The following is a 13,252-nucleotide window of genomic DNA, read 5'->3' on the forward strand; positions in this document are numbered from 1 at the left end:
ATTCAATACTTTCATATTATGCTCTATATCTGTAATCTTACATTTCCTGCTTCTAAGGTGATCATGTAAAGTTATTTTGTTCTGTTTTGCTTATGTTCTTTAACCCATATGAAATACAAAATACCTGTCTCACCTATGTAAAAGCCCTTATATTCACAATTCCTCTTGTATATAGCTGTCTTGTAATATTAAAGGGTATACGGAATGAGTTTTTCGATGAAAAAATCGATTTTTGGGTAAATGCATTTTCGAAAAATTTAGACTCTCCCGTTTAATAGCATGTATAAAATATTTGGATGACGTAAATAGAATTATTTTAAATAATTTTTTAAAATAATTTCGACAAACGATGTTCCGCACCTTGTATATGAGACGTGAAATATACCTGATATAGACAGCCTTGCCAGAGATATAACTGAGCACAAGAGAGTTAGCTTTTCTGTTGGCTAAACTGCTAGACAGTTGACCATAGATTCTGCACCATTTGTATTATTTCCTTTGTGAGAACATCCATCTCATTGTTGTGAAAGTCGTATGTGGAGAAGTCATTGAGTTTTCTTTCCTTCAACATGCCAAGACCTAGTCTGAAGGTATTTAGAAAGCGTGTACATTGGCGCAAGAAAGTAAAGTGTACTAAAAATTCGTCTGATTCATATTCATCAGTATCTGGTGTCCCAGTAGTGACTAACCTCAACACTGGTAGTGATACATTGAGTGATGCTGCTGCCACAACACCAGAAAGTGTTTCAAGAAGAAAACTAGCTGGAATTGAAGAAGAATACAAGAAACTAAATGCTGAGACTACAAAATATGAGGTAATTAACGTCTCTTTATTATCAGACGTTTTGGAGAACAACGTGTGCTGCAAACAATGTGGAAAACGTGGTGTTTCATTGAAAACAAACTTACATGTAGGACTTGCTTGTGAATTAGAGTTGATGTGCAGTTATTGCAAACACAGTGTTACTTTCTTCAATTCCTCACATGTTACTGCAGATACAGGTAAACTATACGATATAAACATTAGACTGGTTTATGGATTACGGTGTATAGGAAAGGGCAGGGCTGCAGGTGCCATGTTGTGTGGTGTGATGAACCTCCCTCCTCCGCCTTCTAAATTTAACAAACACATAATTGCAATAGGCTCTGCTGTAGAAGATGTGGCACAGGAAAACATTCCGAGACCTCGCAGATATTAGTCTACTAAAGAAATGTCTTCATGGTCGGACTCAAAATCCAAATGAGTGTGTGAACCATGTGATATGGAATAGACTACCTAAAACTGTGTTTGTGGGTATAAACACACTTCACTTTGGCGTTTATGATGCTGTTTCATCATTCAATCAGGGCAATATAACAAAGTGCAAAGTTCTGCAGAAGTTGGGGCTCTGTGTAGGACTACGAACTGCTGCAGCTATGCTTTGTTTGGACAAGGAACGGCTCAGGTCTTCAGATAATGCCATAAAAGTAAATTCAAAGATGGCTAGACAGCATAGCAGAGCCATCAAGAGGAAGCTGTTGGACGATTCTGATGATACAAGCTATGGAGCAGGCGTGTACTGAAGTAAAAACTTTGAACCTAATTTCCCATAACTTTAGTTTTTTTGTGTATAAGGTACATTTTCTCAGGGTTTATTTATAGTAGAAAGATGAAATTTTCTGTAGTTGTTCCTTACGACCTTCTAATATATCTGAATTAAAAGATATGTGGAATTATTTTGTATTAATGGATGTAAATTTTAAAATACTTGTTAAAATGTATAACTTTTTTTTTCATTTACAAAAAATAAAATATCTGAAAAACTATACATTATTTTTTCAAAATTAATAATTCAGCATAAAAGCAGAACATATCTCTGCGTTCTGTGAAAAATCAAGAGTATCGTCCAAATAACAAATGAGAAAATGTTCCTAACATTTAGCTCAATTTAACATTGTAAGCATAGGGCGTTCCGTATACCCTTAATGACCTCTTACTCAGTTTATGCCTTAGTTTTTACTTTACCCTATTCTTTGCGTTAAACATGAGGACCACATCAAATTTACGAAGCTGAGTTCAAGGTTGTCTGACACTTCATCTCTGTATGTCATGGGAATAAATTTTACTTTTGTATTCTGAATTTTTCTCTATATATTTTTATTTTTAGTTTTATTCTCGTTAATTTTAGGTTTAATATACAGATCATTGACTAAGCTGTGAGTTTAGCCATTTGCATAAGCAATGTACCTCAGTGTAGTTAATTACTGTTCTGTCACTTTCTTTTCTAGTGTCACTTTTATTGACTGATGTAACATAAGATTAAAACATGCCATTTTGTACCGCATCAGATGACAAGAAGAAGAATTAATAGCCTTAACTAATTTTGTCAGCTTTTTGTAAATGCTAAATATACACTTCATATTTCTTTTGTTTTTTTTTGTAGCTAGATCTAGGTAATTAACACTGTTATTTTTTTCGATTTCTAAAGAAAATTTTATTTTGTTCTGTATGTTGTTCAATTTGGTACAGCAGTTCCGAACATCACCGATGCTTTCATTTATAATAACAGTTATCGCTATATCATTTAAAATTACTGTTTTATCAGCGAGTTTCTTGTGCAGCAAAAATAATTTATTTTCTAAATTATTTATGAAACTGTCAGCCATGGCCCCTGATAGGCTATTACCATGACTAACCCTTCACTTTGATGATAGATTTTACTACTAAATTTGAAATTGTTGTAGGCAAGTGACAACTGTAGATGTTCAGTTAATTCCAATATTTCCTCTTCACTTAACCTCTGATGTGTTACTAAATTATAATAATAATGTAATTATGCTGTAAGTTTTTTAATTCTTTGCTGTAACACGTCAGTCTGCTGTGATGTATCTATGTTTGGGTCTACTTTGAACTAAATCTCGAGCACCATAAAAAGCATAAACACTAAGCACCACATCCTTTACATATAATCTTTGCATTCATGTTTTGGAAGCACATCTGATTTCTGCATGTACCTTATGCCTACTTAAACTAAAACTTGAACACTATAAGAGATATAAAGCATGAGCTCTGCAAGCTCCACGATACATGAGAATCTTTTCGTGAGTGAGCAATTACTATACAAGAAATTGGGCTTTGTAAGCCTCGTAACTTATGCACCACATCATTCTAACTTTACTGACATCTTCATGGGTACACATGATCTTATGTTGATCTCGATAACCATAACATCTGCACATAGAGTCTTTTAAAATTTATTATATGTTATGTATTACGAAGTATTTTATTGTATGTTATGTATTTTAAAGTAATGATTCGTTGCTACAGCAGGTTTGGACTCTGATGTGAGTGGATATGCTGTTATGTAAACACTGCATCCTTCGCGTATAGGATCTTCTTAGTTTTTTTTATATATTGTTAAGGAATATTTGTACTTCAGTACTATTTCATGCCTAACTACTTTAAGAATCTACTGTTGCTCCTGTTATTAACTAAATCTCGAGTACTATAACAAACGGGAACCTCAAGCATTGAGTCATTCCTCAGCTTTGAACTCTATAACAATTTGCTAGTCCTTCACTGAATTGGAGGTTGTACTATACACGAATATATTGTGATAGCTGTTATATGAGCCTGGTGGCTTGTGAACTGTATTATTCTGACTTTATAATATAATGTGTGTCAAATGTTATGGGACTTAACTGCTTACACACTACTTAACCTAAATTATCCTAAGGACAAACACACACACCTATGCCGCACAGTCCATGACTGCAGCGCCTTAGACCGCGCGGCTTCTGACTTTACCAATATTTCTTAAACGGACTTGCTCGTCATTGTATCTCGAGCATGGCGTATTTGCATATATGTTTTTCTGTATTTTATTTCATGTGGCGTAATGATTACTTTTATGTAAACCTAACAGTCTGTCAGAGAATGATTACATAATAAGCGTCATGGTCATTGCCATATCGTACAAATATATCAGTGATTTTGGTTATCGATGTAATTTTGAGCAGACAGCAGGCATCACATCACATTATGCCTCGTGCTCTGCAATACGTTGTACTAGCTCAGCATCCAGTGCTTCACACGTGTAGACTGTATGGCCAGCAGATATTCTTTGATTTTTAAGTATTTAATACTTTAGTAGTTCTTTAATAATAATATATTTTCAAAGAATGCTTTCACACACTATTTCACCCCCAAGAGCTTAAGTTTCCAAGAATGCCGAAACTCATATTTCTTAATTTTTGACTGAGAAACCAAGTACCAATTTTCGCAGATATAGCTTCAAAATTACCTTAATAGTAACATTGTTCAAAAGTAAACCTTCTTCCCTGTATCACCCCTTAGGGTTGGATTTTCGAAAAATCCCATCTTAAACGACGCCTATAGTACAAGATCCACACCTTCTCCAAATTTCAAGTTTCTATCCTTAGGGGCTTGGACTGAGCAATGATGAGTCATTCAGTCAGTCAGTCAATTGGTACATTGCCTTTCTATATAGAGATTCAAAAAAAGTATGATCCAATGACTTGTACCTACAGTGTATTGCATCCAGTTACCATAGTGATCTATTTCTGTCAATTGTAGTGATGTATCTCTTAATCGGGCAGGTAGGTTAGAAAATTTAAAAACGGAAATCGATAGGTTAAAGTTAGATATAGTGGGAATTAGTGAAGTTCGGTGGCAGGAGGAACAAGACTTTTGGTCAGGTGAATACAGGGTTATAAAAACAAAATCAAATGGGGGTAATGCAGGGGTAGGTTTAATAATGAATAAAAAAATAGGAGTGCGGGTAAGCTACTACAAACAGCATAGTGAACGCATTCTTGTGGCCAAGATAGACACGAAGCCCACGCCTACTACAGTAGTACACGTTTATATGCCAACTAGCTCTGCAGATGATGAAGAAATTGGTGAAATGTCTGATGAGATAAAAGAAATTATAGAGGTAGTGAAGGGAGACGAAAATTTAATAGTCATTGGTGATTAGAATTCGACAGTAGGAAAAGGAAGGGAAGGAAACGTAGTAGGTGAATATGGATTGGGGCTAACAAATGAAAGAGGAAGCCGCCTGGTAGAATTTTGCACAGAGGAATAACTTAATCATAGCTAACAAGTGGTTCAAGAATCATGAAAGAGGGTTGTATACATGGAAGTACCCTGGAGATACTAAAAGGTTTCAGATAGATTATATAATGGTAAGACAGAGCTTTAGGAACCAGATTTTAAATTGTAAGATATTTCCAGAGGCAGATGTGGACTCTAACCACAATCTATTGGTTATGAACTGTAGATTAAAACTGAAGAAACTGCAAAAAGGTGGGAATTTAAGGAGATGGGATCTGGATAATGAAAGAACCACAGGTTGTACAGAGTTCAGGGAGAACATAAGGGAACAATTGACAGGAGTGGGGGAAAGAAATACGGTAGAAGAAGAATGGGTAGCTTTGAGGGAGAAAATATTACAGGCAGCAGAGGATCAAGTAGGTAAAAAGACGAGGGCTAGAAGATATAGAAGTCCTTGGGTAACTGAAGAAATATTGACTTTAATTGACGAAATGAGAAAATATAAAACTGCAGTAAATGAGGCAATCAAAAAGGAGTACAAACGTCTCAAAAATGAGATCGACAGGATATGCAAATGGCTAAGCAGGGATGGCTAGAGGACAAATGTAAGGATGTAGAGGCTTATCTCACTAGGGGTAAGATAGATACTGCCTACAGGAAAATTAAAGATACCTTTGGCGAAAAGAGAACCACTTGCATGAACATCAAGAGTTCAGATGGAAACCCAGTTCTAAGCAAAGAAGGGAAAGCAGAAAGGAGGAAGGAGTATATAGAGGGCCTATACAAGGGCAATGTTCTTGAGGACAATATTATGGAAATGGAAGAGGATGTAGATGAAGATGAAATGGGAGATACGATACTGCGTGAAGAGTTTGACAGAGCACTGAAAGATCTAAGTCGAAACAAGGCCCCGGGAGTAGACAACATTACATTCGAACTGCTAACAGCCTTGGGAGAGCCAGGCCTAACAAAACTCTACCATCTGGTGAGCAATATGTATGAGACAGGCGAAATTCCCTCAGACTTCAAGAAGAATATAGTAATTCCAATCCCAAAGAAAGCAGGTGTCGACAGATGTGAAAATTACCGAACTATCAGTTTAATAAGTCACGGCTGCAAAATACTAACACGAATTCTTTACAGACGAATGGAAAAACTGGTAGAAGCCGACAGCGGGGAAGATCAGTTTGGATTCCGTAGAAATGTTGGAACACGTGAGGCAATACTGACCCTACGGCTTATCTTAGAAGCTCGATTAAGAAAAGGCAAGCCTACCTTTCTAGCATTTGTAGACTTAGAGAAAGATTTTGACAATGTTGACTGGAATGCTCTCTTTCAAATTCTGAAGGTGGAAGGGGTAAAATACAGGGAGCGAAAGGCTATTTACAATTTGTACACAAACCAGATGGCATTTATAAGATTCGAGGGACATGAAAGAGAAGCAGTGGTTGGGAAGGGAGTTAGACAGGGTTGTATCTCTCCCCGATGTTATTCAATCTGTATATTGAGCAAGCAGTAAAGAAAACAAAAGAAAAATAGGGAGTAGGTATTAAAATCCATGGAGAAGAAATAAAAACTTTAAGATTTGCCGATGACATTGTAATTCTGTCAGAGACAGCAACGGACTTGGAGGAGCAATTGAACGGAATGAACAGTGTCTTCATAGGAGGATATAAGATGAACATCAAGAAAAGCAAAGCGAGGGTAATGGAATGTAGTCGAGTTAACTCGGGTGATGCTGAGGGAATTAGATTGGGAAATGAGACACTTCAAGTAGTAAAGGAGTTTTGATATTTGGGGAGCAAAATAACTGATGATGGTCGAAGTAGAGAGGATATAAAATGTAGACTGGCAATGGCAAGGAAAGCCTTTCTGAAGAAGAGAGATTTGTTAACATCGAGTATTGATTTAAGTGTCAGGAAGTCGTTTCCGAAAGTATTTGTATGGAGTGTAGCCATCTATGGAAGTGAAACATGGACGATAAATAGTTTGGGCAAGAAGAGAATAGAAGCTTTCGAAATGTGGTGCTACAGAAGAATGCTGAAGATTAGATGGGTAGATCACATAACTAATGAGAGGTATTGAATAGAACTGGGGAGAACAAGGGAGTTGTGGCACAACTTGACAAGAAGAAGGGATCTGTTGGTAGGACATGTTCTGAGCCATCAAGGGATCACCAATCTGGTACTGGAGGGCAGCATGGAGGGTAAAAATCGTAGAGGGAGACCAGGAGATGAATACACTAAGCAGATTCAGAAGGATGTACGCTGCAGTAGGTACTGGGAGATGAAGAAGCATGCACAGGATAGAGTAACATGGAGAGCTGCATCAAACCAGCTTTAGGACTGAAGACAACTCCACCACCACCACCACCAATGTACTGTGTGTAGATTAATAATCTCAACATTAATTCTATTATAAATTTACTTTTAGAAATGACACTGTATATTCCCGAAATATTATTTCTCGTAAATTTGTAATGTTAGTATCTCATCTAATTACGTCAAAAGGAATTTTAATGAGATTGGAGTGAAGAAAGAATTTGTATTGTTGCACACAGAGTTTGAAATTTATATGAGTACAAGTCAGTTGTCGACTACCACAACGGTATACGGACTAATCTGTGCAAATATCGTACTAGCTCAGTCTCCAATGTGGAACCAATTGAACGAGTGGGCTAGGACATCAGTACAACATGATCTTTGTTTTATATTTGTGGTATTTTATGTTTGCCATGCTAATGTTCCTTACTACCTTTTGTTGTAAAATCACGCAACATCATTAAGTGGCTTGCAAGCTTGTAAAGATAATGAACTACATTACAAGGTATGTCGTAATGTTTCAGGGATGTATACAGTGTTTACATGAAATATATGTATTATCCGCCTTGACTGCAATGCTTGTTTGTTAAACTTTCATATTCGTTTTGATAGCGCAGATCTGTCGAAATCGGTAATCAACAAAAAGATTTACGTGCGGTTTCGCGAAATTTTTTTTAAGAATAATGTAACAATTCGCATTGCCCCAACACTTCACACAATGTCAAATATATACATAAATGTTACAATAAAAATGAAGTTAACAAGACAACTTCTGTTAACTGGAAAGACAAAATCAGCAATTTTGGAGTATTATTACAAGCAGTTTCTGAGACGCGTACAGCTGAATAACAGATCCCGACTGGGATAGTTCATAAACAACAGTAATATTTACGAGTTTACATTCTCAAAATTTAGGCGCTTCAATACGACGACGCGTGTATTGCATTGTCTATATTGCTAAATGCCTTCTTAAAGAAAGTTAGAATAGTTGATTGTATTGATTTTCCATATATCTTTTTTCGGTATGGCTATTTCACGTGACATCTGCGTTTAAACCAGAGTTGTCAGCATCAATCGTCAGCTCTAATCAATGATGTCACAACAAGTCCCAAGACGTAACATAACATGATTTCATAATGGCGACCTGTAACATTACCGCTTGTCATGTCGACGTAAATAATTCCAAGTATTTGAATTCAGTGTTTTTGTTCGTTTTTAGAACAGCCAAAGAAAATGCATAACGTTCGATTCCATGGTCTGACTGATTAGGAACGTAAACCCCTTAACGAAAGACGTCGCCCACGACAATAGGACTACCTTACGGCTCAAAGCTGACAGGTGGTATCGAACACTCAAGTCGATTTTCATTTTCAGTATTCTATGCACTATGTATTTCGTTGCGAGGATATAACAGAATTTGTTAACACAACGAGAACTTTACAAAGAGAACTTGCACTACACAAGACATTATGTAACATCATTCGCCATCAGTAGCAAAATTCAGCCACAGTCAAAAATGCGGAGCAGCTAAAACCAGCGGCTGCCGAGAGGTTACTGTGAGTAAAGGACATGTGAAGAAACTTACATAACTCTTCCACGTAGTGTTTCGGACATACATGAGTAAGCTTAATTGATGACTTTGAGGTTCGACGTAGTAACTCCGTAGCATATAAAACGTACCACATAGTTTCTCTACTATTTTGACGCTTTTATAATATGAAGCAATAAGGATATTTTTGCTTCATTGCTTTGCCTACGCAGATTATGGTTTGTAGTAGTTTGTACACTAACTTTTATGCAGGTTTGCAGTATTCAGCTATCACGAAAGCAATAGACTAGAATGCCAGATAACTGAATGATTTTAGTCAGACGAAAATACTACAAAAGACAATAATAAGAAGACTGCCTGTTGTTGTTGTTGTGGTCTTCAGTCCAGAGACTGGTTTGATGCAGCTCTCCATGCTACTCTATCCTGTGCAAGCTTCTTCATCTCCCAGTACTTACTGAAACCTACATCCTTCTGAATCTGTTTATGGTATTCATTTCTTGGTCTCCCTTTACGATTTTTACCCTCCACGCTGCCCTCCAGTACTTACTTGGTGATCCCTTGATGCCTCAGAATATGTCCTACCAACCCAACCCTTCTTATAGTCAAGTTGTGGCACAAATTTCTCTTCTCCCCAATTCTATTCAATACCTCTCATTAGTTACGTTACCTACCCATCTAATCTTCAGCATTCCTCTGTTGCACCACATTTCGAAAGCTTCTATCCTCTTCTTGTCCAAACTATTTATCGTCTGTGTTTCACTTCCATACATGACTACACTCCATACAAATACTTTCGGAAACGACTTCCTGACACTTAAATCTATACACGATGTTAACAAATTTCTCTTCTTCAGAAACGCTTTCCTTGCCATTGCCAGTCTACATTTATATGCTCTCTACTTTGACCATCATCAGTTATTTTGCTCCCCAAGTAGCAAAACTCCTTTACTATTAAGTGTCTCATTTCCTAATCTAACTCCCTTAGCATCACCTGATTCAACGTGACTACATTCCATTATCCTCGTTTTGCTTTTGTTGATGTTGATCTAACATCCTCCTTTCAAGACACTGTCCATTCCGTTCAACTTCTCTTCCAGGTCCTTCGCTGTCTCTGACAGAATTACAATGTCATTGGCAAACCTCAAAGTTTTTATTTCTTCTCCATGGATTTTAATTCCTATTCCGAAGTTTTATTTTGTTTCCTTTAGTGCTTGCTCAGTATACAAATTAAGTAACATCGGGGATAGGCTACAACCCTGTCTCACTCCCTTCTCAATGCTTCCCTTTCATGCCGCTCGACTTTTATAACTGCCATCTGGTATCTGTACAATTGTAAATAGCCTTTCGCTTCCTGCATTTTACCCCTGCCACCTTCAGAATTTGAAAGAGATTATTCCAGTCAAGAGCTTTCTCTAAGCCTACAAATGCTAGAAACGTAGGTTTGCTTTTCCTTAATCTTTCTTCTAAGTTAAGTCGTAGGGTCAGTATTGCCTCACGTGTTCCAACATTTCTACGGAATCCAAACTTATCTTCCCCGAGTTCAGCTTCTACCAGTTTTTCCATTCGTCTGTAAAGAATTCGCGTTAGTATTTTTCAGCCGTGACTTATTAAACTGATAGTTCGGTAATTTTCACATCTGTCGACACCTGCTTTCTTTGGGATTTGAATTACTATATTCTTCTTGATGTCTGAGGGAATATCGCCTGTCTCATACATCTTGCTCACCAGATGGTAGAGTTTTGTCAGGGCTGCCTCTCCCAAGGCTGTCAGTAGTTCTAAGGTCTTTCAGTGCTCTGTCAAACTCTTCAGGCACTATCATATCTCCCGTTTCATCTTCATCTACATCCTCTTCCATTTCCATAATATTGTCCTCAAGTACATCGCCCTTGAATAGACCCTCTATATACTCCTTCCACCTTTCTGCTTTCCCTTCTTTGCTTAGAAATGGGTTTCCATCTGAGCTCTTGATATTCATGCAAGTGGTTCTCTTTTCGCCAAAGGTCTCTTTAATTTTCCTGTAGGCAGTATCTATCTTACCCCTAGTGAGATAAGCCTCTACATCCTTACATTTGTCCTCTAGCCATCCCTGCTTAGCCATTTGCATTTCCTGTCGATCTGATTTTTGAGACGTTTGTACTCCTTTTTGACTGCTTCATTTACTGCAGTTTTATATTTTCTCACTTCGTCAATTAAAGTCAATATTTCTTCAGTTACCCAAGGACTTCTATATCTTCTAGCCCTCGTCTTTTTACCTACTTGATCCTCTGCTGCCTTTAATATTTGCTCCCTCAAAGCTACCCATTCTTCTTCTACCGTATTTCGTTCCCCACTCCTGTCAATGGTACCCTAATGCTCTCCCTCAACTTCTGGTTCTTTAAGTTTATCTGGGTCCCATCTACTTAAATTCCCACCTGCCTAAAAATCTTTATTGATAGCTTGTTGGTTTCGATTATATTATCTAATAAATGGTTCAAATCGCTCTGAGCGCTATGGGACTTAACTTCTGTGGTTATCAGTCCCCTAGAACTTAGAACTACTTAAACCTAACTAACCTAAGGACATCACACACATCCATGCCCGAGGCAGGATTCGAACCTGCGACCGTAGAAGTCCTGCAGTTCCGGACTGCGCGCCTAGAACCACTAGACCACCGCGGCCGGCTATTATCTAATAGAGAAACCTAGTATTTATTTGCGAAGTAGTATTGCGAAGTACAGCATTCAGACGATTTGCACCCTCTCATATATCAGGTGTAAGAAATTCCTTTTTTTTTTTTTTGTGCCAAAAGTGTCACATGTGCATCGTTTCCCAGCTAGAACGTTTCAAGGCTAGTGATTTTTGGGCAGCGTGTTCAAACTGCCGTGTGACGAATATTATTTTAATCATTTTGCTGACGCCTATGATATTTGCGCGGGGGGGGGGGGGGGGGGAAGAGAGATTTTTGTTTTTTGTTTTAGAGGGATTTGGGAGCGTTCGAAGTATGTGTCATCGATAGAAGTACAAGAAGAAGTGCTTGCCTGTTTTGTTGAATTTGCAGTAATTATTCGTGAAACACCAATTCTTTTCAGCGTCTTAAACAATTATTATCACGTAGAAGTCAGTTGTACATTAATTTAGAGCCGGTCGAAGTGGCCGTGCGGTCCTAGGCGCTGCAGTCTGGAACCGCGAGACCGCTACGGTCGCAGGTTCGAATCCTGCCTCGGGCATGGATGTGTGTGATGTCCTTAGGTTAGTTAGGTTTAACTAGTTTTAAGTTCTAGGGGACTAATGACCTCAGAAGTTGAGTCCCATAGTGCTCAGAGCCATTTGAACATTAATTTAGATGGACGACGTTTTCAATAGCACCTCTAAAGCGCTATGCTTCGTTAGCACCAAAAGCTTCATCGTGCATGGTGCACCTGTGATGTCCTTGTCCTATAAGAAAGTATTACCTTTCATCTCCACTAAATACTCACACATTTCGGAAGCGAGGTCTTCTTAACACCCAGAGTAATTGGATTCCAACCACGTTCTGCTGAGAGTTTGCATAATTTTTTGCCGCTAGTATCACTGCCATTGATATTCCTACGAAGAAATATGGAGAACATGTAAACAGAACACAATCCGTTGGATGACCTGCCGATAATTTCCCGATTTGTACAGGAAGCATTGTAACTTATCTATCCTACAACGAGGACTTTACATTTGAAGTGATTTCTCATTCCTAAGCAGACAATTATTGTTTAGAAAATGTTGAGAGGAAAGTATTGAAAAAGGTACCTGGACTGCTTCAGGTATGAATAAAATAGCAGTCTGTCAGAGGGAACGCGTACATTTGTACTCGTCTGATTATTATGAGTATTATATTTGATACAGGCAAGCATTTCATGGACGAATTTTTTTTTTTTTTTTTTTTTTTTTTTTTTTTTTTTTTTTTTTTTTTTTTTTTTTTTTTTTTTTTTCATCAGTCTACTGGCTGGTTTGATGCGGCCCGCTACGAATTCCTTTCCTGTGCTAACCTCTTCATCTCAAGAGTAGCACTTGCAACCTACGTCCTCAATTATTTGCTTGACGTATTCCAATCTCTGTCTTCCTCTACAGTTTTTGCCCTCTGCAGCTCCCGCTAGTACCATGGAAGTCATTCCCTCATGTCGTAGCAGATGTCCTATCATCCTGTCCCTTCTCCTTATCAGTGTTTTCCACATATTTCTTTCCTCTCCGATTCTGCATAGAACCTCCTCATTCCTTACCTTATCAGTCCACATAATTTTCAACATTCGTCTATAGCACCACATCTCAAATGCTTCGATTCTCTTCTGTTCCGGTTTTCCCACAGTCCATGTTTCA

This window comes from Schistocerca piceifrons, chromosome 7 (assembly GCF_021461385.2).
Source record: "Schistocerca piceifrons isolate TAMUIC-IGC-003096 chromosome 7, iqSchPice1.1, whole genome shotgun sequence".
Lineage (NCBI taxonomy): Eukaryota > Metazoa > Arthropoda > Insecta > Orthoptera > Acrididae > Schistocerca > Schistocerca piceifrons.